Genomic DNA, 26,976 nt, shown 5'->3' on the forward strand with positions numbered 1-26,976 from the left:
TTCCTGTGTTCAGTGCAGAAATTGCCTGAGATATTCAGCAGCTTTCTTGTTGCTGGTACAAGCTAAGCCTTTCATGATTGGAATGGGCCCAGTGTTGAATGATTCCTTGGTCATTTGACATCCACCTATTCTTATTTCCCTAGCTTCCCTTTCAATGCTCTTCACACTTATGCAATGATTTGGCCTTCTTTGTCCATTCCTGCAGAGGGCCGGATTGAGGCTGACTCAGAATTCATCAGAATAAAAATTATTATTGCTTCCAAGGTTAGAATCAGGTTTATTATCACTGGCATGTGTCATGGAATTTGTTAACTTAGCAGCAGCATTTCAATGCAATACATGATATAGAAGAAGAAAAAAATAGTAATAAGTAAGTTAATTGTGGCACGTGGCCAAGTGGTTAAGGTATTGGACTAGCAATCTGAAGGTCGTGAGTTTGAGCCCCAGCCAAGGCAGCGTGTTGTGTCCTAATGCAAGGCATTTAACCACACATTGCTCCAGTCCACCCAGCTGAAAATGGGTACCTGCAAAATGCTGCGGGTTAACCTTGCAATAGACTGGCGTCCTATCTGTTGGGGGCGGGGGGGGGGGGGTATCTCGTACTCTCAGTCGCTTCACGCCATGGAAACTGGAAAAAGCACCGGCCTGATGAACCTATAAGGCTCGGGACAGACTTTAACTTTAACTAATTAAGTCAATTATGGTATACATATATTGAATAGATTACAAGTCATGTAAAAACAGAAATATATATTTAAAAAGTGAGGTAGTGTTCACAGGTCCATTGTCCATTTAGGAATCGGATGGCAGAGGGGAAGAAGCTGTTCCTGAATCGCTGAGTGTGTGCCTTCAGGCTTCTGTACCTCCTACCCAATGGCAACAGTGAGAAAAGGGCATGCCCTGGGTTCTGGAGGTCCTTAACAATGGACACTGCCTTTCTGAGACACCGCTCCTTGAAGATGGCCTGGGTACTTTGTAAGCTAGTACCCAAGATGGAGCTGACTAGATTTACAACCCTCTGCAGCTTCTTTCGGTCCTGTGCAGTCTCCCCCCCACCCCACCCCCACAGCAGACAGTGATGCAGCCTGTTAGAATGCTCTCCACAGTACATCTATAGATGTTTTTGAGTGTTTTTGTTGACATACCAAATCTCTTCAAACTCCTAATGAAGTATAGTCACTGTCTTGCCTTCTTTATAGCTGCATTGATATGTTGCGACCAGGTCAGGTCATTTGAGATCTTGACACCCAGGAACTTGAATCTGCTCGCTCTCTCCACTTCTGATCCCTCTATGAGGATTAGTATGTGTTTCTTCATCTTCCCCTTCCAGAAGTCCATATTCAGCTCTTTTGTCTTAATGATGTTGAGTGCAAGGTTGTTGCTATGACACACTAGTTGACATATCTTGCTCCTGTACGTCCTCTCATCTCCTTCTAAGATTCCACCAACAATAGTTGTATCATCAGCAAATTTATAAATGGTATTTGAGCTATGCCTAGCCACATAGTCATGGATATAGAGAGAGAGTAGAGCAGAGGGCTAAGCACACACCCCTGAGGTACACCAATGTTGCTCATCAGCAAGGAGGAGATATTGTCACCAATCCACACAGATTGTGGTCTTCCGGTTAGGATGTTGAGGATCCAATTGTAGAGGGAGGTACAAAGGCCCAGGTTCTGCAACTTCTCAATGAGGATCGTGGGAATGATGGTATTAAATGCTGAGCTATAGTCAATGAACAGCATCCTGACGCAAGGGTTTGTGTTGTCTAGGTGGTCTAAGGCTGTGTGAAGAGTCATTGAGATTCCATCTGTACCAATCTGATAATTGCCTCAACTCCGGACAATAAGTGAGCTCCACATGCTAACGATCCTCTGAAAAAGGAATTTCTTCTAAAACCCCACTCAATGGCCAAAACTGATCTTTTTACCAAAGACTACTCATTCAGGTAGTGCAATGGAGATACATTCCTAACAAAGAAGGTGTAAGGCACTCCTTCCCTCTGCTAACCTGTAGGTCATGCTTGGGCAAGGTGTGGCACCTGCTTAGCCCCCCCGATCAGGGTCACGTGAAGGCATGGGAGCAGGTGATGGATGATTGAATGAGGAGCTGATGGATATCACAAGTCCTGGTTTTGTGACCACTGACACCAATCTCTGAAGGGTATTGATAATGGCTGGGCTGACCCGTCTTGTAAGGACACTGCCCAGAGGAAAGCAATGGCAACCACTTCTGTAGAAAAAATTGCCAAGAATAGTCATGGTCAAGACCATGATCACCCACATGATGTAATGATGATGAAGATGACGACTCATTCAGATTACATCACTCACACCCCTCAACACTTTTTGTATTGTCACCCTCACTGAAGATGATCAGGTCGGTGCAATAACACAGGAAGAGATAATCATCTTCTTTCCAATGAATTCTGAGTTAGTCTCAATCCAGCTCTCTGCGGGTATGGATTAGGAGGACAAACCATCCTCCAAATGGCAGAGTAGCTCTGAGGTGCTGGAGCAGTAAACATTGTCTATTCTTCAATCAAGGAAAAATGCCAGTATAGTGGTTGAATGTGCTTTGACTCTAGCCGGTGGCCAAACCTCCAGGAATTTCCCAGAGTCTTCATGAACAGAAGTTTCATTCAATATGTCTGCAAGTAGAGAATGTGCTAAATTAGAAATTACTCTGTCTTCATATTTGTCTTACACTTTTGATCACTTGTTAACAAAAAATACTGGAGATGGGAAAATGGTTGGTTTTGTAAAGTGCTTAGCTTGGGGATTCGCCCATAAAACTGGCAACACTGGCATTGAGTGTGTACATTCTGTAGCACCTCAATTATCTGCCAGCACTCTGCTTTGGTTGGTGGAAAGCATTGGCCATCATGGATGTCAGAGATACAAGTTTTCACAAGCCATTTTTAGCGGGCATAACCTCACATTGACACTCACACTACAGGCACTTTACTTCAGGGGCTGTTCAGAAATCTTTCACAGGCAAAGTGAGGAAAACATTTCAGTGACTCTTACATTGTCCAGCCTTCATTTGACAGTGCTCCTGACAAGTATCATGAGATAGTTTCTTCATTAAAAGGTGCATATTAATGAAAGTTGTTGTTCAAAACCAGTTCACATATGCATTTTGTTATCTGCACAATAGTTTATGAACAAGTCAAATTTCTGAAATGATTCCTGGTTGAATGTGCATTGGCATCTCAAGGTTGTTGGTGATGTGTGTTCCTTAAGTCTTAACTTACTCTTCACAAATACAACATATCCTCAAACACACATGGATTCTGAATCATTTGCATCTGGAAACTTAACTAAGCACATGTAGCTCATCATTGTTTGCGTTGGGTGAGATAGCTGTCTGGGTGAAAAATCTGGGTAAGGTTTAGATCTGAAGAATAGCTGTTTGGGCAAAGGACCATTGAGAAGGTGCAAATCAGACTGAATGGATTTACTATCAGAAAATGAGAGAATGTAATGTGATGGGAAGAGAAAGATATAAAATAAAATAAATATTACATAAATGTATGTGTAAAGTGACAACACAAAACAGCTCCACAGTTTTGTCTGTAGCATCTAATAGTTTTCCACATCAATATCTACATCTTCTGATGGTAGACAGAATCCATTGTCACAATATCTTTGACAATAACACACAAAGGAAATACACAACTCTCAGTTTACACAAGAATACAGAGTCTATTTCCTGTTCCATTGGCGTTTCCAATAGTGTTAGAGAGGGCAGCAAATTCCATTGCTAATTCTAACAGTGAACTGAATTGTAGTTTTGCTAACCAGTAGCTGGGTGATATTGCAATTGAATGCCATGTTTGTCTACTTCCCAACAATGACTAGTTTTCTAAGGTGTTGTTTTCCAAGTCAGAGGGATATCCTGAGGTTGCAAAATGGTCTATGTATAAGTCTTTTAGGTTTCATAACAACTTCATCATGCAACATAGCTTGGATACAAACACACACTAAAAATGTTGGAAATACTTAGCAGGCCATATAGTATCTGCGGAAGGAGAAAGAAAGTTAATGTTTCAGGTCAAGTTCAAAATCATTTTTGCAGAGGATAAAAACAGAAGAGAAAACAAATGCAATGGCTGTGTTAAGATAGAGACCAACTGAAACTGAGAGACCAATGATGTTGGTACAGTCTATGAGGGGATGAAGGCTTTTTATATCATTCAGTCTCTTCACCTCGTCCACATCACAGTCATTGCCTTTGTTTTCAATGTTCCTCCCAGTTCTCTGCAACTTAAAATTATTTTTTGCCTGAAGCATCTTAAAAGTGTGAGGAAATGCTCTTTCTTTGATTCAGACCCTTGGACAAGGTCATGCATTGGCTGGCTCTTTAAGCTGCTAGCTCATGCCCACTTTGAAATACAATGCTGTGGACTACAGACAGTTCCTCACTTTAAGGAAACTTGGGCAGAAGGGCTTTTTCAATCCAGTTTCTCAGATGGACAATGACCCTACTTAATGACTGTGTTCAGAAAATCAATTTAGTGTTAATATGTCTTTAATACATATTGTCACCAGTGAATCAATTGTGAGAATTTAATTGGAGCTCATACCAGCTCCCTTCATCTAGTGCCAATGCTTGTGGTCCTCAGCAGTCAGGTGCCACCAGTTGGGATCCAATGGGAGAAGGTGGATGGGATTTGGTCTTGCAAGGAGCTGGCCAGTGCAAGGGTCTGAATCAAAGGAAGAAGACCTGCATCAGGGAACACTCCTTGTACACTGTCAGATGCTCCAAGCATATTGATTTCTGGAAAATGCAACAACAATTGGCACACACCAAGATTCCATGAGCAACAATATGCAAATGACAAGCACATTAACTTTTAGTAACATTGGTTTGAGGGATTATTATTGGAATAACTCCCTTGATCTTTTAAACACACTTTCCATCTCCACGTGGGGATTCAATTTAATGATTTGTCTGAATAACACAACCTTCACCCTCTTTCCTGTGTAAGTTCTCACTGATCTGACTTGATGCCAATGAAGGATTTCACTGCATGTTCTGATATTTTGAAGTACCGGTGACAATAAAGCTAACCTTTAAGAATCTACTATTGAAGTCACTGAGAGACAGAGATACAGCTCAGAAACAAGCCATTTGGCCCACGGAGTCTGTAGGAGCCATGCGCTTGTTCTCTATCTGCCTTATATTCTGTGTTGTGCATTTATTATAGTAACCAGTCATGTGGGTGGGGACACAGTAAAGCATAGGGCTCAGTTACACATTCATGCTTTGTTCTAATCAGTATCATTTAATACTGGGGCCCACAGATGTCTTGTCTTTTGCAGATCACTGTAAATTTCTCAATAGCACTTAGCTTACATTTGGGTATGCTTAAATTTTCACTTCATGATTGTATGTTTGTTAATTGCTAATAAAGGATTTAACTCTTTGGAAAAATCATTTCATTGGAGCTGAGAGTGCATCATGCAAGTTTAACAAATCTGTGGGCCACTACAGAGTGTATGCTGACTAGAAGCCACCCATTTAATCCTACCCTACATTAAAAAAAAATCTAGTTCTTTCCCAGCATATATGATAAATAAAGTCTTCTTGGGCTTCCAGTTGGGTACAGGTATTGATTATAACTGACGTTTCAAAGACAAACTCCTCCATCTTCATCAGGTATGATGCTTGCTGCATGTTAGTCCTGTGGAATTTATACCCCTCCTGATTGGTTAGTTCTCATCCAATCAAGTTTCAACTGTCCTACATTGTTTACAATTGAATTCCAGTTATTACTTAGGCTACGTCCACACTAGACCTGATAAATCTGTATCCGAAGCTTTTTCTCTTCGTTTTGACCCTCTGTCCACATTGAAATGGCATTTTCCTCCCCCGAAAATGGAGCATTTCTAAAACGCCCTCCAGAGTGTGTAAATTTGAAAATGCTGCTTGGGCAAGAGTAGTGTGGACAGGGTAACCGGAGGTTTCGAGAAACGCTGTCATGACGTGCCGGAACAGATGGCGGCATTTCATTGTTTTCTTGAATGCAACCCCCCACACAACCTAACAATTTCAGAACAGACGGCAACGAGACTGAAGCCAGAAGAGTTAGAAATGTACTCACCAAATACTTTGACTCATAACTTACTGAATAAATAAGTAGACTCACTTTGCCCTGTTTCCTGTCCTTGCTTATATGAAGGTGGTTTACCTAATTATGCAAGTAATTCTCTGACAATAGATGTGTAACAGCCTAATGTAACATTGTATGGAAGTACAAGATAACACTGATGCAGACATGTTTTATACATTTAACAAGGTGTTTTATACTGCAACCGAGTTAGTCAGTTTTTCAATGTTCATTGTCAGCTGGGTCATATTGTCTGTGAACTCCCTGTCGGTTGCCTCCATACGCTTCAGTATTTGTTTTTTTTTAGTTTTAAGTCCTCCTGTGCGAGAGCAAACTGCTGTTGTCCTTTGGCAATTTCATTTTAAGTTTTTCTAGTCTGTAACTGCACAAATGCGCACTTTCACTGCGAGATTCAACACCAAACATGTCGCTTGTTTTCTATAGATGTGTCCTGCGCATGCCCTATAGGAGGAGATTTGCCCAAATACCTGTTTTAATGTGGACGGAGGTATTTTCAAAAATGCTTGGTGTGGATGCCTATCGTTTTTACGTGAAACCGGCGTTTTCAAAATTATCCAGTCTAGTGTGGATGTAGCCTTAGAGCGAGATCTTCACCTTTGTTAAAATTCTTTTTGGGACCACCTGGTAAAGGAAGCCATTGAAATAAAGCTAGAGGAAAAGAAGTTTAACAAAGACAAAGGTCTCACTCTAAATAAGAATTGCAATTTGATCCAAGGTGGGAGAGCAGTGGATGTAGTGTATATGGATTTCAGTAAGGCTTTTGATAAGATTCACCATGCAAGGCTCATTCAGAAAGGAGGCATGGGATCCAAGGAGACCTTGCTTTGTAGATCCAGAATTGGCTTGACCACAGAAGGCAAAGGGTGGTTGTAGATGGTTCGTAATCTGCATGGAGGACAGTGACCAGTGGTGATCCACAGGGATCTGTTCTGGGACCCCTCCTCTTTGTGATTTTTATAAATGACCTGGATGAAGAAGTAGAAGGGTGGGTTCATAAGTTTGCTGATGACACAAAGGTTTGGGGTGTTGTGGATAGTCTGGAGAGTTGTCAAAGGTTACGCAGGAGATCGATAGGATGAAGAACTAGGCTGAGAAGTGGCAGATGGAGTTCAACCCAGATAAGTGTGAAGTGGTTTAGTTTGGTAGGTCAAATTTATAGACAGAATATAATATTAATGGTAAGACTCTTGGCAGTGTGGAGGATCTGAGAGATCTTGGGGTCCGTGTTCATAGGACACTCAAAGTTTCTGCGTAGGTTGACAGTGTTGTTAAGAAGACGTATGGTGTGTTGACATTCATCAACTGTGGGACTGAGTTCAAGATCTGTGAAGTAATGTTACAGCTATAAAAGACCTTGGTCAGACCCCACTTTGAGTACTGTGTTCAGTTCTGGTCACCTCACTGCAGGAAGTTTGTAGATACTACAGAGAGAGTGCAGAGATTTACAAGGATGCTGCCTGGATTGGAGGGTGTATCATAGGATGAGTGAACTTGGCCTTTTCTCCTTGGAGTGACAGAGGATGAGAGGTGACCTGACAGAGGGTGTATAAGATGATGAGAGGCATTGATTGGGTAGATAGTCAGAGGCTTTTTCCCAGGGCTGAAATGGCTAACACGAGCGGGCATAGTTTTAAGGTGGTTGGAAATAGGTACCGAGGGGACGTCAGGGTTAAGTTTTTCACACAGAGAGTGGTGGGTGCATAGAATGCACTGTCAGCAGCAGGGTGGAAGCAGGTACAATCGGGTCTTTTAAAAGACTCTTAGATAGGTACATGGAGTTTAGAAAAATAGAGGGCTATGCGCTAGGGAAATTCTAGGCCGTTTCTAGAGTAGGTTACATGGTCAGCACAACATTGTGGGCCAAAGGGCCTGTAATTGTAACTGTAGATTTCTATGTTCTATGTCCTATAAAACCTGATTGGATGAGGACTAACCAATCAGGAGGGATGGAGTATGGGGGGGGGGGGTATAAATACCACTGGACTAGACAAGTTCAGGCATCATCCCTGATGAAGGTGGCAGAGTTTGTCATCGAAACGTTGGTTATAATCAATATCTGTACCCGGCTGGAAGCCCAAGAAGAGTTTATTCATTACCCTACATTAATTTCATTGTTAATTGTCTCCACATTATCACCTTCTCTACACACTAGGTGCAACTTACGCCCGTCTTTGGGATGTGGGAGGAAACCAGAGCACTACAAGAAAGCCCATGTGGTCACTGGAAGAATGAGCAAACACCACAAAGACAGCGTCTGAGTTCAGGATTAAACCCAAGTCTCGGGTGCAGTTAGCCACCACGGAGCACTTGCTGGAGTATCAGCCTAGAATGTGGTGCTCAGGTCCTTAGAAGGTCTTTTCCCCCACTCACAGCCCGAGACCCCATGGGCAAGAGCCACAACTCTGAAGGGCATTAATGATGAATTTTCCCGGACAAGGAGTGGCACTCACAAACCTTGCAGTGACCTTCTGGGAGAGCAGCATTTCTTGCCTGCATTGGCTCACACCAGAGGAATATAATTGCATGGAAACACAGCTGTCAACATGTTTTATGCTACAATCGGCTTATATAAATCTCATTGCATGTAATAAGCTGTTCCTTTCCTGGCACAGAACAACACAAAAACAGCCAAAAGAGCTTAACAGATTGTGCGCTGTCCTAAATATATAGAAATAGCAACACCATTATAACATGGGAAGAGGCCTCACCAGTGCCAGGAGCTTCAACCGAACATACAAGCAAATAATTCTAAACATATTTACCCACTCAGTCTCCATCTTACTTCCACTTCACTCTCTTCATCTGCTTGTTCCATCCCCTTGTGAACTTTAACACAAGAGAAAAAAATTCCACCAGCCACACAGCTTAATCAACTCTCTTTCAGAAACTCTTGCGATCTTTTTTTTCAACTTTGACCCCAAGTTTTGGATTTCTCAACTGATGCCATTGCAGAACAACTTACTTATATCTAATCTGCCCCAAACTTTAACTCAGATTTATTTATCACACGTACATCAAAACATAGAGTGAAATGTGGCGTTTGCATTAACAACCAACACACCCACAGATATGCAAATATCGCTACACATTCTGGTACCAACATAGCATACCCACAAACCTCAGCGGAATAACACCAGACACAACAAAACAGAACATACCTAGCAACGACAGCGAAACAAAGTCCCTTTCCTTCCGCTCTCCCACTCAACCACCCACGCACATACCCAGTCCTCCAACCCAGGACAGGTAGTCTTTGACCCCCAGACTCCAGGGGACTCGTGGATTCGCAGCCACTGGGCCCTGAATTCCCCTGTGGGCTTGCAGAGATTCGCAAATTTGGATGGTTTGGCCTTCATTTTTAACATTCGCTTCACATCATTAGTTCTGTTTTAAATGAAAGATATTGAAGAACTCAATTTATACATACCTCCTCAAAGAGGAGAGCAGTTTGGAAACTTGACGCTGTGGAGTCTCTTAAAAGTTTGTTTTATTTCTAAAATAAGTAGATTTTAGATATTTCTTCTTTAAGAAAAGAGTATGTAGCATGGTATTGTTCTGAGATCCTGAGAGCTGGGCAGAGGGTTTTGTGCTCAACATTCCACTATACAGTGTTGTAGTGACAAAGGGCTCCCCTCATACACTGCTGTCTACTCATCAGTGGATGGTGCCCTTGTCACTGAGACAGGACCATAAGACCACAAGATATAGGAGCAGAATTAGGACATTTGGCCCATCGAGTCTGCTCCACCACTTCATCGTGGCTGATCCACTTCCCCTCTCCGTCCCAATCTCCTGACTTCACCCTGTATCCCTTCATGCCCTGACTAGTCAAAAATCTACCAACCTCTGCCTTAAATATAAGCCTCCATAACCGCCTGTAGCAATGAATTCCACAGATTCACTGCTCTCTGACTAAAGAAATTCCTCCTCATCTCTGTTCTAAAAGGACGCCCCTCTATTTTGAGGCTGTGTCCTCTGGACTTAGACTCCCTCACCATAGGAAACATCCCTTCCACCTCCACTCTATCGAGGCCTTTCAGCATTCAAGAGATTTCAATGAAGTCACCCCTTATTCTTCTGAATTCCAGTGAGCAGAGGCCCAGATGTTCCTCATATGACAAGCTGTTCAATCCTGGAATCATTTTCGTGAACCACCTTTGAACCCTCTCCAAAGTCAGCACATCCTTTCTTAGATAAGGGGCACAAAACTGCTCACAATACTCCAAAGGAGGCCTTTCACAAACATCACTGTAAATAGTAACATGGTCAATGCCATTTTGCCATCTGCTGTATTCCCTACACTACAAGCAGCACTATAGCAATGTGCCTGGAACCTAAATCAGATTCATCCAGACCTTCCATTGGCAAGGTCAAGGCAGTAGAGGATGGGGAACAGAGTCAAGATCTTGGAATTACTGTGGGATTACCTTCACCACATGGACTCTGATAGCTCAAAGACCAGCCTGGTGAGGAAATGATCAATGAGCAATGAATTCTGGTCACCTCATTTGGGCTGGAATGTGGTTTGGAGACACATTGAGATAATGCACAGTGCTGGTTCGATACAGTTGGGTTTTAGCTTTTCTTTGATGTTGGAGGTCTGTCAATAAAACTGGTTCATTTATAACTGGACCAAAGGGCATTAATGCCAACAGCCATTTAACAAACCTAAGTGACACTAGCCCAACCACGGTATAACATCAGTACGTTTGATTTACTGAAACACGGCACAGGAGCACAGCCGGTGAAGCTGCTGCCTCAAGTGTCAGAAACCCTGGTTCAATCCAGTCTCTGGTGGCATTTCGCTCTGTGACTGTGTGGTCTTCCTCAGGACTCACATCCCAAATTCCTATGGCTGGCTGGCTGTTAATTGATCACTGTATACCGTTCAGAGGGTGTGTGGGAGATGAGACTGTGGGACAATAAAGAGGGTTTTATGGATGGGATGTGGGATGTGGACTGTTTCCACGCTGTGTGATACTGAGAAACCAGGTCCCCTTTCACAAACTCCCTCCTGAGCTCATTGCTGCACAGATCAATGTGTGGTGGGATCAGAGGGGACTGGAGTCAATGGGGAGGGATGGATTCAGGAGTGGGGGTGAGTGGGAGTGGCGTCGTCAGGAGATGCAGTGGAGTGAGGCCACAGAATGGAGTGGAGAGTAGCACAAGTTCTTGTTAGTGTTTGCTGAAACACTTAGCAAATCAGAAGCTAAGGGTTTGGTGGGGCTAGGAATTAGGGGATTATGGCAAGACCTGTAATATAATGGGCATAAGGGGAGACTCCTTTACAGAATAAATAAAAATGTTGGGTTGATTGGGAGAAAAAGGGGTAAAGCAAGAAGGAAAAGAATTATATTGACTCAATTTAGAATTGGGCATACTATGCTTAATTATTCCTTATATCTTGTTGGAAAACATCATTCTGGGGTGTGTAGGTTTTGTCATCATTGTGAAACAGTTAAACACATTATTTTACAACATGAAGCATACAAGGTTGAAAGAAAGCAAATGCAGGCTGCACTACTAGCTTTGGAGGTTGATAGTTTTCATTTTAAAAACTTTACTAAGTTATGGAAGCGACTTTAATCCACAATATTGCCTTTCATTATTTACAATCTATAGGGCTTTTGGGGATATTTGAGTATTCATTTGATAAAGAACTAGTCAGTGTTTTATTTCCCAACTCTCCACACCACACTCCAGTCCAGTTGGTGGCGCTAATGCACCTTTAAGTTGGACTGCCATTAAAAGTCAGAAGTGATTGCTGAAGAAAAGGGGAAAGAAACGTTCGAGAGTGTGGGATTGGAGGAACAGCCACAAATGGATATTTCCTTCAGGAAATGGGCAGTGCCTGGCTGTGTCCTAAGATTCCACGAAGAACCAACAGGAAGATGAAGCCTGTTCCTGTTATCATGAAAACCTCTCACTTTCAGGGAGGGAACTAGTGAGTATGTGCAGATACACAGGTCTGAATGGAGCATACCAGCTCAACAAGCACCCACAACAAACACTTTGCTTGATGATGTCCTCAGGGACAATTCACACCCAGCTCTGCCAAGATGACGTGGCAGCCAGGAACACTTCAAATAGCAAACGGCTTGGATGAGCAATGTGGTGTCATGAGTTGTGAATCTACCTACTGTCATCTCTGGATCAATAACCAAGTCAATCCTGTGCAAGGCTGAGGAAACTGCAGCTTCCATCAATGTTCAGTGGTGGCAAGGAAAGATGATTACTGTTTCATTTTAAATCACTTTCCAGGCAGACAACATTGAGATCATTCATGAACTGACCAACATTCCCCCACTTCCTCGTCCTCCCTTCCCCTCCAGTGCCTACCACTGTCTCCTCTCCTCCTCTTCAGAGCCCACCTGCTCCAAGCCCAAGCATCAACACTCAATTTGGTAAGAGTGCCAGCACAGATTGTTTCTAAAATAAAGCCGACAGCGTAAATGATCTTGATCCCTGAAGGGGGAAGCTGGTGAGTTAAAATCTGGGGCAAGTGTTTCTACTGTCTAATCCAACTGCAGTTGTAAGCGATCAAACAATCTCCTTAAAACTGATCTCCTGCGGTATTAAGCATCACAATATCTATTGTTTGGGGAATGTGCATTAAAAATATTAATAGACAGAAAAAAATCTGCACGAATTTATTGGTGCCTGAGAAAAGCAGCTCCAAGTGTTCAGCAGATTAGTAGAAGAACCTTTCACTTCAGTGCCTCTCTTACTGAAATTAATTTGATGACATAAGCCCTGGAGACACAAACCATCACCAGTCCAGGGAAGTAGTATGTGATGTTAAGATTATTAAGCTCTTTCCTCAACCCTCACTGATCTGCCATTAAGTGGTCTTTTGGTTCAAAGAAAGATTATGTTGTTTTGAATCAATTTTAAAAAGCAGTATACTGACAATGTGCATTCACTTCAGACAGCAGAAGTGTCTTTGTTCGAAGGCTCCAGCCATTTCCTGATTCTGGACCACTCCCTTCAACCACACTTACTCAAATTTTATTTTTCTGATTTAGAGATTCAGCACGTTAACAGGCTCTTGTGGCCTAATGATCCCACGCTGTCACCATGTGACAAATTAACCTACTAACCCCTGTGTTCTTTGAAATGTGGGAGGAAACCAGAGCACCTGGAAGATACCCACGCGGCCACAGGGAGGATGTGCAAACTCCTTACGGACAGCAGCGGGAACTAAACCTGAGTCGCTGGCACTGTAATAGTGTTCCGCTAGCACGACACTACTGTGCCACCCCCAGTTACAGAGCAGGAGCAGCACAGAGTCTGGCCTTTCAGCCCCTCTGACACGTGTCAGCCCTTCAAGTGGAGCACACATCAGGAGGCCATTGGCAGAAGCAGAGGCCGATACTGATTACAGGAGACCATTTGGCCCACTATGGGGCTATCCAGTTGACACCGTTGGAAGGGTGGGAGTGTAGACACACAGCAGAGCCATTAGGTGATGCTCTCATCATCTCTAGTGGACTGAAAATGTGCATGCAATTTGACATTTCAACAAAGGCAGATCAGAGGACTAGGTCAGAACTGGGGCGGACTTCCAGGCGGCAGGGAAGTTGTCACACAACGGAGCATGGGTAAAGAGGGAAAACAGGTAAGATTCCTGAGGCTGGAGGAAAAGTGGAGAGATGGAGTGATGACAGGGCACAGGGAAGGGTAACAGCACGGACCTGCATCTTACGGGCTTTGGAACCAGAGACATCTGAGAACGCTCCACCAGAGGCGAGTACTGGCAATGCACTGATTCAGATGCTTCTGCCCAGACAGTCTAAGTGACGATCGGCAACACAGAAAGTCAGGGGAAACCGCTCTGCCACCACACCTGCCATTAAACTTCTCCTGGTTTTCCCAGCACCTCAGTTTGTGTGAAGTGCAGGTGATAGTACAGTCCAACATTAGCAATAATATAATTCAACTTGTTACACAAGCCACTTTCATAAAACACAAACCACCACCTATTAAGAACAAAATTACACCCCAAGTCACAATTGCTGTTGTGTTCAGTCCAATAATCTCCAGACAGAGAAAGGCTTTTTCATTAAATAGATGCTAATGCACTTCTCTACTCCAGCCTGAACCTTAAGCTTCTGATTAATCCTTCAGAGAATCTGCTCTGGTTCAAGTTGTAATACTTTCACCAAATAAAGGCCAACAGCAAACAGATGAGCTGACGTTCAGGGCTAATGAACGAGAGGTAAATGATGGAGCGTTTCAATATTAAGTGTATACACTCAATGGTCACTTTTTTTAGATACATCTGTACACCTGCTAGTTAATGCAAATATCTAATCAGCCAATCAGGTGGCATTAACTCAACGCATAAAAACATGCTGACATGGTCAAGAGGTTCAGTTGGTCAGACCAAATAACAGAATGGGGAAAAAAAGTGATCTAATTGACTTTGACCGTGGAATGATTGCTTGTGCCAGGCAGGGTGGTTTGAGTACCTCAGAAACTGATGGCCTCCTGGGATTTTCACACACAAGTCTCTAGCAGTCACAGAGAATGGAGCCAAAAACAGAAAAACATTCAAAGCGCAGAGAAAATGTCTTCTTAATGAGAGAGGTTAGAGGAGAATGGTTCAAGCTGACAGAAAGTTGACACTCACTCAATACAACAGTGGAATGGAGTCTGAGCATCTCTGAATTCACAGCATGTTGAACCTTGAAGTGGACAGGCTACTGCAGCAGAAGAGCAGACTGAGTTCCACTCTTCTACCTGATAAACTGTCCACTGAGTGTATGATGGCTGTGTTTTGTTCTGAGGACTTATGGAACAAGTTTTGACAAAAGGCTATTGCCTATAATGCACATCAGTTGTCTTTTGAGTCCTCTGCCTGAGGGGTAAATCCTATAGGATGGCTTTGTGGTTCCTCTGTGCCTAATTCGAAGCTTGATTTGACAGCTCATCCAGACAATGGCACGTCTGACAGTGGTGTGCTCCCTAAGCACTGAAGTTGTTCAACACCCAGGAGTGAACGTCTGAGGTCTGTGGGCTGGGATTTAACCCACAACCTTCTGATTGCGAAGCTGAGCATCACCCATGGAGCCAGAACAGCAGGAACTGCTAGAGAAGGCACAACACGTTGAAGGGAGTGGGTGATGGAGAGGCAGAGAGTCCAGGAATCCAATGTCTGGGAATTTTCCCCAACATCTGTACCTCAGCCCGGTCACATCCTTGGGGCAAACCACCCCTCCAAATGGGAGCTGTGGATGTTCCAGGAGATAGTCCACACAATGGCCATTCAAGGAGAAGACCAGAGTTCATCGAATGTTACATCTCTGTCCCTGAGGGAAGGAAATGAACTGTAACCAATATTTACACAGAGGAGAGGAGAACCCAGAGAGAAAGTGATTAATAGACATCAGGATATCAATTAAAACTCAACTTCCAGTTAATCAATTGCTAATAAATAAATAAGCTGTGCTTCACAAGGAAGGTCATCTCCTACGCAGAAAGTGAAGCTCTTGTGTATTGAGATTTCTGTCTGTCACACTGAAGCTGCGTTGAACACAAGGGGCTCATCAACTCTCAGTTTTCCTTAAAGTCTCACCTGATGTCCCTCCCTTTAAAAACAGACAAAAAGCAAACATGCACCCCCACCAGCCCAATCCAACAACTCTCCATGCCTTTGCAGCCAGCAGACATGCAAACATAAAACACTGGAGGAACTCAGCAGGTCAGACAGATCCATCGATGGCAATGGACAGTCGGTGTTAGGGGGCGAATGGACAGGACGAAGAGTCCAGAGCCCTCTCACTCTCACTGTCTGCAGAGCTTCTCTCGCCAGTGGCATCCGAGACATGTTATCGCTCAACCGTACCGAAGTAAATCGCTTGGTCATTGCCTGTTGTGGGAACATGCCGTGCAAGATGTCTAGTACAGCAGCAATCACGCTTCAGAAGTAATTTATTAGAACAAAAGCTAAAATGTCTCAACCCGAACCATTGGCTGTCTCTTTCCCTCCACAAATGCTGGCAGCTCACTGATTTCCACGATGGCTGGCATAGTGGCTATATAAGGCTTACCAGCGCCAGCGACCCAGCTTCAATGCTGCTGCTACCTGTAAGGAGTTTGTATATGACCGTGACCATGAAAGTGTTTCCTTCCACATTCCAAAGGCATACAGGTTAGAGTTGGCAAGTTAGGGGCATGCCATTTTGGCGATACTTGTGGGCTGCCCCAGCACATCCTCCGACTATGTTGGTTGTGAGCACAAACAACGCACTTCCCTGTACGTTTCGATGTACATGTGACAAATAAAGCTAATACCTCTTTAACCTCTCCTCCTGCATTTTGTCCCAGCATCTTTGGTCAATTGTATCTCCAAGATTCAGCCACTTTAGCTCCTGTGTCAACTTCCTCACCCTTCCCCAGATCACATCCTGTAAGATTCTTCACTCCAAGTTAATTTTAACTCCAAATAACGAAAGAAACTATTCAGGCAAATGGCCAAATGTAGCATTTGAGGAGAATCTGAGAGAAAGAGAGGGGGGCAAGGAAATTAAGGAATTCCCTGCTACGGAATTTTGTACCTCAATATGATGTAGTCAAAGACACTGCAGAGAAAGGTCTGGTCTGTGTGATGTGTAGCCAGAGTGGTTGCTAAGACCGCACAAGAGGATATGGAGGCAAGGTCACAGAATCATTTGTAAAAACACACAGAATTACAAAACCAAGAGAATAGAAGATTGGAAGCCACCTTTGACAGCAAAGGCAAGGATAGCTCTATAACCAGGTAACGTAAACCAAAACAACTTGTGGTGTTCCTGAAGTAAAATGAGCAGCAGGAATTGTATCAATGGAACAGGTCCTGGACGTTTGTGCGAAGAAGGGTAAAATATAGTGCTGGTCTGCCACCCTGTGGGCAATGTGCATATTGCAAACATTCAATAAACGGCCTCAAGAATGAATTCACAATTACTTCCTACCCTTCACCTCTACAAGAGATTCCAAATTGTTTTACAACCAATAAAGTATCATTGAAGTGTGGCTGTTGTTGCTTATAATTAAGAGAAACATACCCATCAGTTTGCACACAAACATCCTCGGTGACCTGATGCACCAACACCAAACCCAATTCACGCGTTAAGTTCTGAAATCACCGGAATATCAGAATTTCCAAGTTTATCAAACTTCTAAAGGAAATACTTTTCCATTCCTGACAAGTAACAGACATATTCACTCCTCCTGATAAAATGTTCATTTTATCCTTAATCCATTGGTAAATCTGAATACTTTACACTGAATTTCCCCCCCAAATTAGAGACTCACAGAATCATTCAGCATGGAAACAGGCCTACACTGAACTCCTGATGCATTCACTGTATCAATCCTTTGTTTTGTTTCCTCTGGTATCACCACGTTCACTGTGTCCTCTCCCCAACCCCTCCCCCCTCCAACCCATTCACCGTACTCCTGCCACCCACTCTCACTGAGCGTCATAGGAAGTCATTCCTGCCTGTAGCCATCAAACTTTACAACTCCTCCCTCAGAGTGTCAGACACCCTGGGCCAATAGGCTGGTCCTGGACTTGTTTCCACTTGGCACGATTAACTTATTATTATTTAATTATTTATGGTTTTATATTGCTATATTTCTACACTATTCTTGGTTGGCGCAGCTGTAACGAAACCCAATTTCCCTCGGGATCAATAAAATATGTCTGTCTGTCACTCATGTTGAAGTCTTCACCTTCTTAGATAGCCTCTTGTGTGAAGGATGCCTATTTTGACTGGGGTTTCAGGCTGGCGGTTGAGACTGATGTGGGGCATACACATTTTACCACAGGTAGGACAGAAGTTGCTTGATACATCAATGACCAAGGTTGGCCACTGTGGCCATTGTAGGTTCCCTCACAAGTGCCCCCTGAGACAGGTATCACTCAGGCAACGGTACTGAAATCATTGTCATATTGCTTTGTGCTGTGTACAAACTCACTGCAGCGTTTAATAGGACAATGAACACATTTCAGATTTAATTTATATAGTACGTAGTTCCTGCCACACCTCGTTTGGTGCATTGGGCGGCAACTTTGCTGTTGGTCCATTTTACGAGGCCGAGTTGTGAGCTCAATGCACAGTCCAGCATGGGCGGACCTGGTGCAAGAACCCAGGACCTCTCGCCCCGAAGTCTGGTGCGGATGCCGTGACATCACTGGCACTGACTCAGATACAGTTTATTGGCTGTAAAATACGTTGGAATCAAAAGCTAAAAAGTTTTAGATGTCTGATATCTGAAATAAAAACAGAATATGCTGGAAATACTCAATAGGTAAGGCAGCATCCACGGAGAGATAAACAGAGATGACGTTTCAGGTCAACATCCTTGCATCAGAATGTCCTATAGCAAGTGCTACATCACGCTAAGGCGTGGTCTTCAGCTGCAATGCACAATAGCCTAGAGTTATTTCAATTATCACATGCTACCAGAATGATATACATTGATGCTACTATGTCTTATGCATAGTAGAAACATCTGTAAGTGCATCTTAAGGAGATTATCAATGCCAGACCACACCAGGACATATTGCTAAAGCACTGGGTGTAGAAGCTGATCGCTACAGCAAGCATCTTCAATGATTGTCTGTCATGCATTACCTTTTGCCCAGGGACCCACTTGCAGGTTGGGGTGCATCAAAGGCAGGTTCATCCACACTGGTTTTCCTTTCTGGCTGATGCTTTCCTTTACTGAGTGTTCCCAGATCATCATCACTCTGGTCCTCCAACCCTAAGATGAAGTAAATTCACCAATTCAGGCATGGAAAGATTGGGATCAGTAAATTTAACAAACGACTGCAGAGACTCTTCTTGGGCTTGGGCCATGCTTGAAGCAACCACAAACCAGACTGTCATAAAGAGCCAGAAATGCTCTTCAGAGAGTGGATTCAGATTCATTTATTTATCACAGGTACTTCGAAACATTGACATGGTGAAATGTGCCATTTGCCTTAACAATACAACCTCAGGATGTGGAGGGGGCATCCTGCAAGAGTTACCACAAATTCTGACTCCAATTTAACATGCTTGCAATAATGACAGAACAACAGCAACAAAACAAGAGCATATCAAGACCTCTTCCTCCCTCCCACTCACTGCATATGCAGACAGCCTTCCAACCTCCAGGTGGGCCTCATCTGGGCGGGTCTGCAATGCAGAATCGGGCCTTGGGCTTCCCCAGTGGATTCACAGATGGGGCTACTTCTCTGCCAGTCCACCTCACCTTCCCATTTGACTTAGACTTGCACACAACCCCTGTCTTCAAGGTCTATCCCCTCCAAAATGACCAATAAGTCAGCATGGTGTGTGTACAAACACCAAAGTCTGCAACACCCTCAGCAGCTTGGGGAAAGTGGATTAGAGGGCAGAGAAATTTAAAACGGAGGCACAAAGCACAACAATGGAACTGTGCAAGGAAAATAGGGAGAGCAGCCGGGGCCCATGTACATAACTTGTCCTACCTTCGTCTTCATCCAACAGTCCGTCACTTGACTCCCTGGGGTTACAGATGAGTTCACTTTCTGACCAAGTTTCAGAGTCGCTCCACAGGAAGTCATCACTCTGAGATGAGGGACTACGCAGCAGTTCATCCACAAGTTCTTTCACTTCCAAGTCAGTTTGATTCTCAGCACGCTTGTCCTTTGGTCTGTCAGCTTCCACTCGACCTAGATCCTTGTGCAGAGCATTGGGCAGGCTTGGCAACATCACCAGGGAACTATCTGGCACACCTTGCCACTCTGGTCCATCGCCATGAGCCAACATGGCTGCAGTATCAGGTTGGGCAGGACCATGCAATCCACCCCGTTTCCATTCCTGGGAGCTGTCTCGGCCTCCAGAACCCAGCAGAATCCCTGCCTCCATTCCCAGTCTCCTTGCCTCATTCTCAATACGGCTGCTGAGGGCTGTGGCCATGCAGCGAAGGGCCTCGAGGCGCTGCTGCCTGTCCCTGTACTGAGAACCCATGCAGAGAGCGGGGCTGCAGTTCGGCTCCTGCTCGTGGGCTGCAAGGGATCGGCTGGTGATCGGTGAGGGAGAAGATGGCTTTGGTGAATAAGCAAGCGGATCCAAATCTTGAACTCTCAGTGGGTTACACTGGCCAGGCAGTGAGTTACGCGATGACCCCGTGAGGTTTTTCAGCTCCTGTCGATATGACCCACTTGGGAACAAAATACACGTCTTGATATCATGCAGGAAACAGCACAGCTTAGTCAGAGAACAATTATCTCACCTAGAATTATACTGTAAAATTGCTGCTGCATTACATTTCAATTGCAAAAGTCAGACAAATTGCAGATGTTGGAAACTGTAGAGGAGAATGCTGGAAACTCTCAACAGGTTGGGCAGCATCAATGAAAAGGAGTTAACGTTTCATGTCGAGAATTCTTGGTTAGAATTGAGAAAAAGAAAAAATAACTATGTTGTAGTTCTGACCCAAGGTCTTCAACTGGAAACATGAATTCCATTTCTCTTTCCACAGATACTGCCTGATCTGCAGAGTGTTTCCATTCCCAGTTTTGGCTAGGGTTCTTGGGATCGGCTCAGGCCCAAAGGTTTTGGGCCCCCAAATGTCATGGCACTCTTTTGGGAGTTTGTTCCCTCCATGTGGATAAAGGTACTGGCCATTATCACAAGGAGCAACACGCCCAAGTTGCTGGAGGAACTCAGCAGGTCAGGCAGCCTTTGCAGAGAGGAATAAACCGTCAATGTTTCAGGCTGAGACCCAATCTTAACAAATGGTCTCGGTGTGAAACATCTACTGTTCACTTTTCTCTATAGATGCTGCCTGACCTGTTGAGTTCCTCCAGCATTTTGTATGAGTCGCACTGGGTTTCCAGCATCTGCAGAATCGCTTGTGTTACTGTCGCAGAGAGCAAGGATCAGGAGGATCTCCGTCGGAGAAAATCAGAAGGATCTGAGCCGCATCGGAGACTCGTCACCTTGACTGGAGAAGGGGATTACTGTGAATGCAGCCAGGGTCCTGGTGCCACTGATCCACAATCAGGGAGCCCAGCTGCCTCACTGGAACGGCAGTGATCAATCAACCCCTCCAATCTGATCCATCATTCAGTCAGGAATAGACCAACTCCACCCTCCTTCCTTGTCAGTTTCCATTCAAGTCAAACAAAAGCACTCTCGGTAAACTTGGTCCCCATTTTTGAAGCTTTCCACTCAGAGCACTAAACTGCTCTGGCAGTGAGGTCCAGATTTCCATTTACCTGTGGGAAGAGGCAGTTTCCGCACTCACCCCCGAAGGTGCTTGTTCCACCCGTTTCCCTCAACTGTAAATCCCCATTTGGGGAAATTCAAACTACCTATTGATCCCAGTAATCACCTCAGCGTGGGTAAACTTAGTCCTCTGTTCAGTCCGAGAGGAGAGGTCAAATTGTCCTTGATAGATCCCCATTCCATCCCCTTCCTGATACTTCTCTCCACTTCCATAACGGGTTGTGAACAGTGTGGCAGGGTTACACTGGAAACCCCTGCTGAGCTGAGCTTGATGAGGGTTCACAGGGGCCTACAGAAACCTTGGTTCTTTTTAAACCTTTCAATGTTGGACTGTTCCCCATTGCATTAACCACCCCCCAACCTCCCCCATACTCAAAGAGTCTGGGGAAGCTCTAAAAGAAGTTGACAGAATGATTATTAGTAGAAGTGTGTGTAGGGAAGATGGATTTGCCGGGAAGTGTGTGACTTTGTATCGTGAGGAGGGTGGGGGCAGGAGGTGCGGTCAGGGAAGGAAAGGTTTGGAGGGATATGGGCCATACGCGGGCAGACCGGACGAAGTTAGATAGGAATCATGTCAGGATAAACCATTTGGGCCAAAAGACCTGAGTGAGAGGGGGTATGAGGAAATGGAGTATAATTGGATGCAGGAGTGGGTGGGGGGGGCGCTGAGATAATGAGAGGCGAGGGGGCCTCTGCCAAGGTAATGGGAGGTGGGGAGAGCCCCCGATGTATTGGGAGGTGGGGGCCCCTGAGGTAATGGGAGGCGGTGGGGAGGCCCTGAGATAACGGGGGAGTGGGTGCGGGGTGGCACTGAGATAACAGGAGGTGAGGAGCTAGGAGGAGATACTGTGGGATGAGGGAGTGGAAGCTGAGGTAAGAGGAGAGGTTGATACTATCCAGCCTGAAACTGTCCCCCTGCTCCAGTTGACCTGCTGCCCATTTGAGTCTGGTGTGCTACACCGAGGCACAAGTCAGTCACAGCTACAGTACCTGCTTCATCGAGTGACTCTCAACAATTGTGCTCTATAGTCATGGGGCAAGGTAAAGAAGTTTCAGTTAAAAGAGAATTAAATCAGACAAAAGTTTTATTACCCAATAGACTCGTCTGAAGGCTGTGGCCATGGCTCAACGGGCCATGAGTTAAGGGCTTTTTCTAGTTGAGAATCAGACTGTTACCAGCTTCAATACAGATGGTCCACAAGGTGATAAACCTGACAGCTCAGCCCAGTGGATGTGCATTTTCTGTTGCCCCACCAGGCTCTCAGTGCGTGCCAATGCAAACACGATTGATACATTCACAACCATATGGACAGATCCTCCCTGCTTCAACAAGGATCAGCATTATCCCCGGCCTTTGGCCAAGCCTGCTAGTGTGTCACTGATGGAGAATAGCACCATTATTGCAAAGGAAAGCAGACAGCTGCCCCGGCAGCCTAACCGGACAGCTATTCCCTGCCCAACGTCTCATTATTTGGTCATCGTTAAACTGCACTTTGTGGGAGCTCATTGCGCACAATCTCTTTGACCTACTACCATCAGGAAGGAGGTACAGGAGCATCAGGACTGGGAATGCCAAAATTGGGTAACAGCTTCTTCCCTCAGACAGTGAGACTAACAAAATTTGCATCACCAAAGTCTTGTCACTAGGACAGCAAGCTGTTTACTGTACTGTTAATTGTTTACCTGTGCTGTGCACAACCTGCATTTTGGATTATATTTTATTAACTTATTTACGGCAATATTTTGGTTTATGTGTTGTGTGTGAGATATGTATTGTGGGTGCACTGTGGTCCAGAGGAATGGTGATTTATTGGGTTGTATATATGTACAGTCAGATAACAATAAACTTGATCATTTGGGTGCCATTTCCCCCACTGAAGAGACAACCTTGCAGAAATGCTTCATTGGCTCTGAGGCATTTGGCCCATCCTGGACCTGACATGCATTGTGGATTCCCATTGCTTTGAAATGAACCATTTGGGCATCTCAGCCCAGTTCCACAAACAATCAAAATGCATGGCAACATAATCTACAATATCACAGGCTGTTGGTGATTTCCACCAGAAAACAGGCAGCCTTTGGGCAACGATAGGGTCTTTTAAGAGACTCCTGGATAGGTACATGGAGCTTATAAAAATAGAGGCCTATGGGTAACCCTTGGTAATTTCTAAGGTAAGGACATGTTCGGCACAGCTTTGTGGGCTGAAAGGCCTAGATTGTGCTGTAGGTTTTCTGTGTTTCTATTTCACAGCCACCTGTGCTTGGTGTATGTCTTAACATAGAATGGAACAGCAGGGAAAGAGGTGATTTGGCCAATTAAGTCAGTGTGACACTCGTCCTGAACTAATCCTATTTTATTCTTTCTGCATTTTTCTCAATTTCAACCAATCCCACTCACTCTGCCCTCCCCAATGCTCCAGAATAGAGGCAATTTACAGTAACCAATCAACTTACCAGCCAGTCACTGGAATGTGGGAGAAAATTTCATGAGGCCACAGGGAGAACATGAAACTCCACGTAGGCAGCACTGATTGAACCCAGGTCACTGGAGGTGAGAGGCACCAGCTGCCATCTTAACTCCATCTCCCACCTTGGTTCCATATTCCTCGATACTCTTGCTTACCAAAAATATATTCAGTCCAGTTCTGAAAATTTCCGTTGATGGGAACTCAGAAGCTTTTTGAGGGAAAAGCAAATTGCCTGTTCTCTTAGACTTTGTTGCAGAATGGGCAACAGCAAACAACATGGAATTGAACCGGGGAAAGGTGAATGAGATTCTGAAGTCAAGTTTACCCAAGTATGTAGGTGAAAAATGGAATCAGGGGTCAGTTGATGGGAATGCATGGAATATATGAATAAACTCTGCTTGGGCTTCCAGCTGGGTACAGGCATCGATTTTAACCAACATTTCGATGACAAACTCTGCCACCTTCATCAGGGATGAAGTATAATGTGGTATATAGATGACAGGGATTACTGGGTAATGGGAGTACTCTGTGAGTTGGCATAGATTAGTTGGGCTGAAATGGGTCTCTTATTTCATAAGGAAATGTGAAATTCAATGAAGTGTGATCCTTTCAATCCTCTAAGAAATGAGACAAAACATCCAGCCTTTATAAAACATATTGGAGGTCATTCAAATTAAAAAAGCACTGACTCATGAAATGGTGATGTTCATGCAGAGAGGTAACAGGGCTCCCTCAGGACTCATCTGCGGAACATGATTTGGTAAGGTGGGGGCTACAGAAAGTTAGTTGGAAGATCATGATCCTAAACCCCTATGGATTCACATCACCATTCTCAGAGCTAGAATTGGACCATTCCTCACCCTCAACCAATACTGAAGATTGTTCACTTCCTTCTGCTATCTGAAGCCATGTTAACTTACACAACACAACATCATGGACCACACAGTCCTCATTTCTCTGGCTCGTTCCTACAGCCAATGATACATCTTATAACCTGTTAGCTGGGTACTAAGACAATTGTATCTTAACTGCTGACATGGCTTTAGCAAACTCTACCTTTTCTCCAAGTCTCCAGACTCTGGCCTGCCCCTTGTTGGTGTCCGATCCTTTATCAGCTGAGTCGACCCCAAGCTCTTTCCCTAAAGGATGGAAAAAGTCCTGTAATCAGTTGCAAACTCCAGCATGAGAACACAGTACACAGAGTTCCCAGGTGCTTGGCCAAATGAAGATATGATCACAGTGAAGCCACCATTCCGTGAGGGATATTCCAGTCATCCTGTCTCTTCCACCATTCAGGTAGAGCAGTTGTCTTTACTTCAACACTATTGGCTCACCTTGGTCATGTGACATGTATTTGAAAAGTCAATTTACCTTGAAGTTTTATGTCAGAGGCTGTCTGAATGAGTAACCTATAGATTTTCATCATGAATTTTTTTTTGATATTACACTTCGACAAAGTCTAATTTTAAGGTAACACTTCTAGAGTCACCCACCATAAATAATAGTTTCCCTTTACAGAATCATTTAACCTTCCTGAACAACTAGATCACAACTTATTCTTTTGCATCTAAAATACAATCCAAGTTTATAAATCTGCTCTTAACTGTCCAACAATGAAAGCAGTTGTATCCTCAAACATCTCCAGCCACCCCACAACACTTGAAGTACTAGGATGGCAACACACACAAATTGATGAAGGAACTCAGCAGACGGGCAGCATCTAGGGAGAGGAATTTAACCTTCTTGGCTCAAAATGTCATTTGTCTGCTCCTCTCCTTAGATGTTGCTTAACCTGCTGAGTTCCTCCAGTATTTTGTATGTGTTGCTCTGGATTTCCAGCGTCTGCAGAACCTTTTGTGTTTACTAGGATGGCAGTGGCAGGAGTCAGCATCCAGTGCGATGAACATCACTAGATGCAGCGAATGGCAGAATAGGCGGGATTCCCATGCATCAACCCACAAAGTAACCCCTGGACGAGAGATTATTGTCCCATTTCCATTGTGCCGAGCCCAAATGACCCAACACAGGACAGTATGGAAATCAGAAACTGACTTGTGACTTCTCCGCTATATAAAACTTAGGATTATCGATTTCTCCATCTGGTATAAAATTTCTCACCACCCCCCCCCCCCCCCTCTATCCCACACTCTGACCTTTTACCCTTCTCACCTGCCTATTACTTCCTCTTGGGCACCCTCCACCTTCCTTTTCTCTCATGGTCCAATCTCCTCTCCTGTCAGATTCCTTCCTCTCCAACACTTTACCTTTCCTACCCACTTGGCTTCATCTATCACCTTCCAGCTAACCTCCTTCCCCTCCCCACCACCTTTTCACTCTGGCATCTTCCCCCTCCGCCACCTGAAGAAGGGTCTCAGCCTGAAATGTCAACTGTTTATTTACTTCCAATAGATGCTGCCTGACCTGCTGAGTACCTCCAGCATTTTGTGTGTGTTGTTTCTTATGGCTTTGTCTAAGTTACTGAAGGACAGGGGCCATTCAATGGTTTATTGTCTACCTATTTTTTACTTCACTCTCAGAGAATACCTCCCAGTGGTACTTCAGGTCCAGGTAATAGTAAAAGGGGCACATTTTAATTAACATAACCACTGAGAACATTGGTTTTATAGACCTTTCCCTTTTATTGCCCATGGATGGTGCATAACCTAGTTCCAAGGGAATTCCATGGGAATTTTGGCAGTGTGTTTGTCAGATGGTCCTATGCTGAACAGGGGAAATCTGTCCTGTTCAGAACAGTGAGCTAATGAATGAGCAAGAAGCCTCCAGCTGTCCTTAGCCAGGGAAAGAATTCAGTCAATAAACTTCCAGAATAACTCAGTGGGGGCAAAGAGCAACCAAGGCTAGAACAAGCACTCGCCCCAAGGAACTCTGGCACCATTGTGCTGCTGGTGGATAAGGGAGACCAAGGACGAGGAAGATGGTGTCAGCACACACCAGCACGTTCTGTCTCGGCCATCGGTGCCAGGAACATGCAGATTCACCTCAGAGAGCCCGATAGGTCAAACACATTGGTGGGGAAACTGAGTCACACGCAGAACAGACAGGGAACTGGGGAAACAACTGTGTTCTCAACACAAACTGGTGGCCTCTGAGGTTGTCAGAGGCC

General features: G+C 44.4%; 1 protein-coding gene across 1 annotated transcript in view; it reads right to left on the bottom strand.

Moving 5' to 3' along the window:
- The window catches only part of LOC140730167 (uncharacterized), an 85,791-nt gene extending 66,806 nt beyond the window's left edge, over positions 1–18,985 (bottom strand). The window contains exon 1 of the mRNA XM_073050292.1: positions 18,760–18,985. The gene's annotated coding sequence lies outside the window, so the exon portion shown is untranslated. The remainder of the gene's footprint in view (positions 1–18,759) is intronic.
- Between the last annotated feature and the right edge of the window lie 7,991 nt (positions 18,986–26,976).

Source organism: Hemitrygon akajei, chromosome 7, assembly GCF_048418815.1.
Source record: "Hemitrygon akajei chromosome 7, sHemAka1.3, whole genome shotgun sequence".
In the NCBI taxonomy this organism is placed as follows: domain Eukaryota; kingdom Metazoa; phylum Chordata; class Chondrichthyes; order Myliobatiformes; family Dasyatidae; genus Hemitrygon; species Hemitrygon akajei.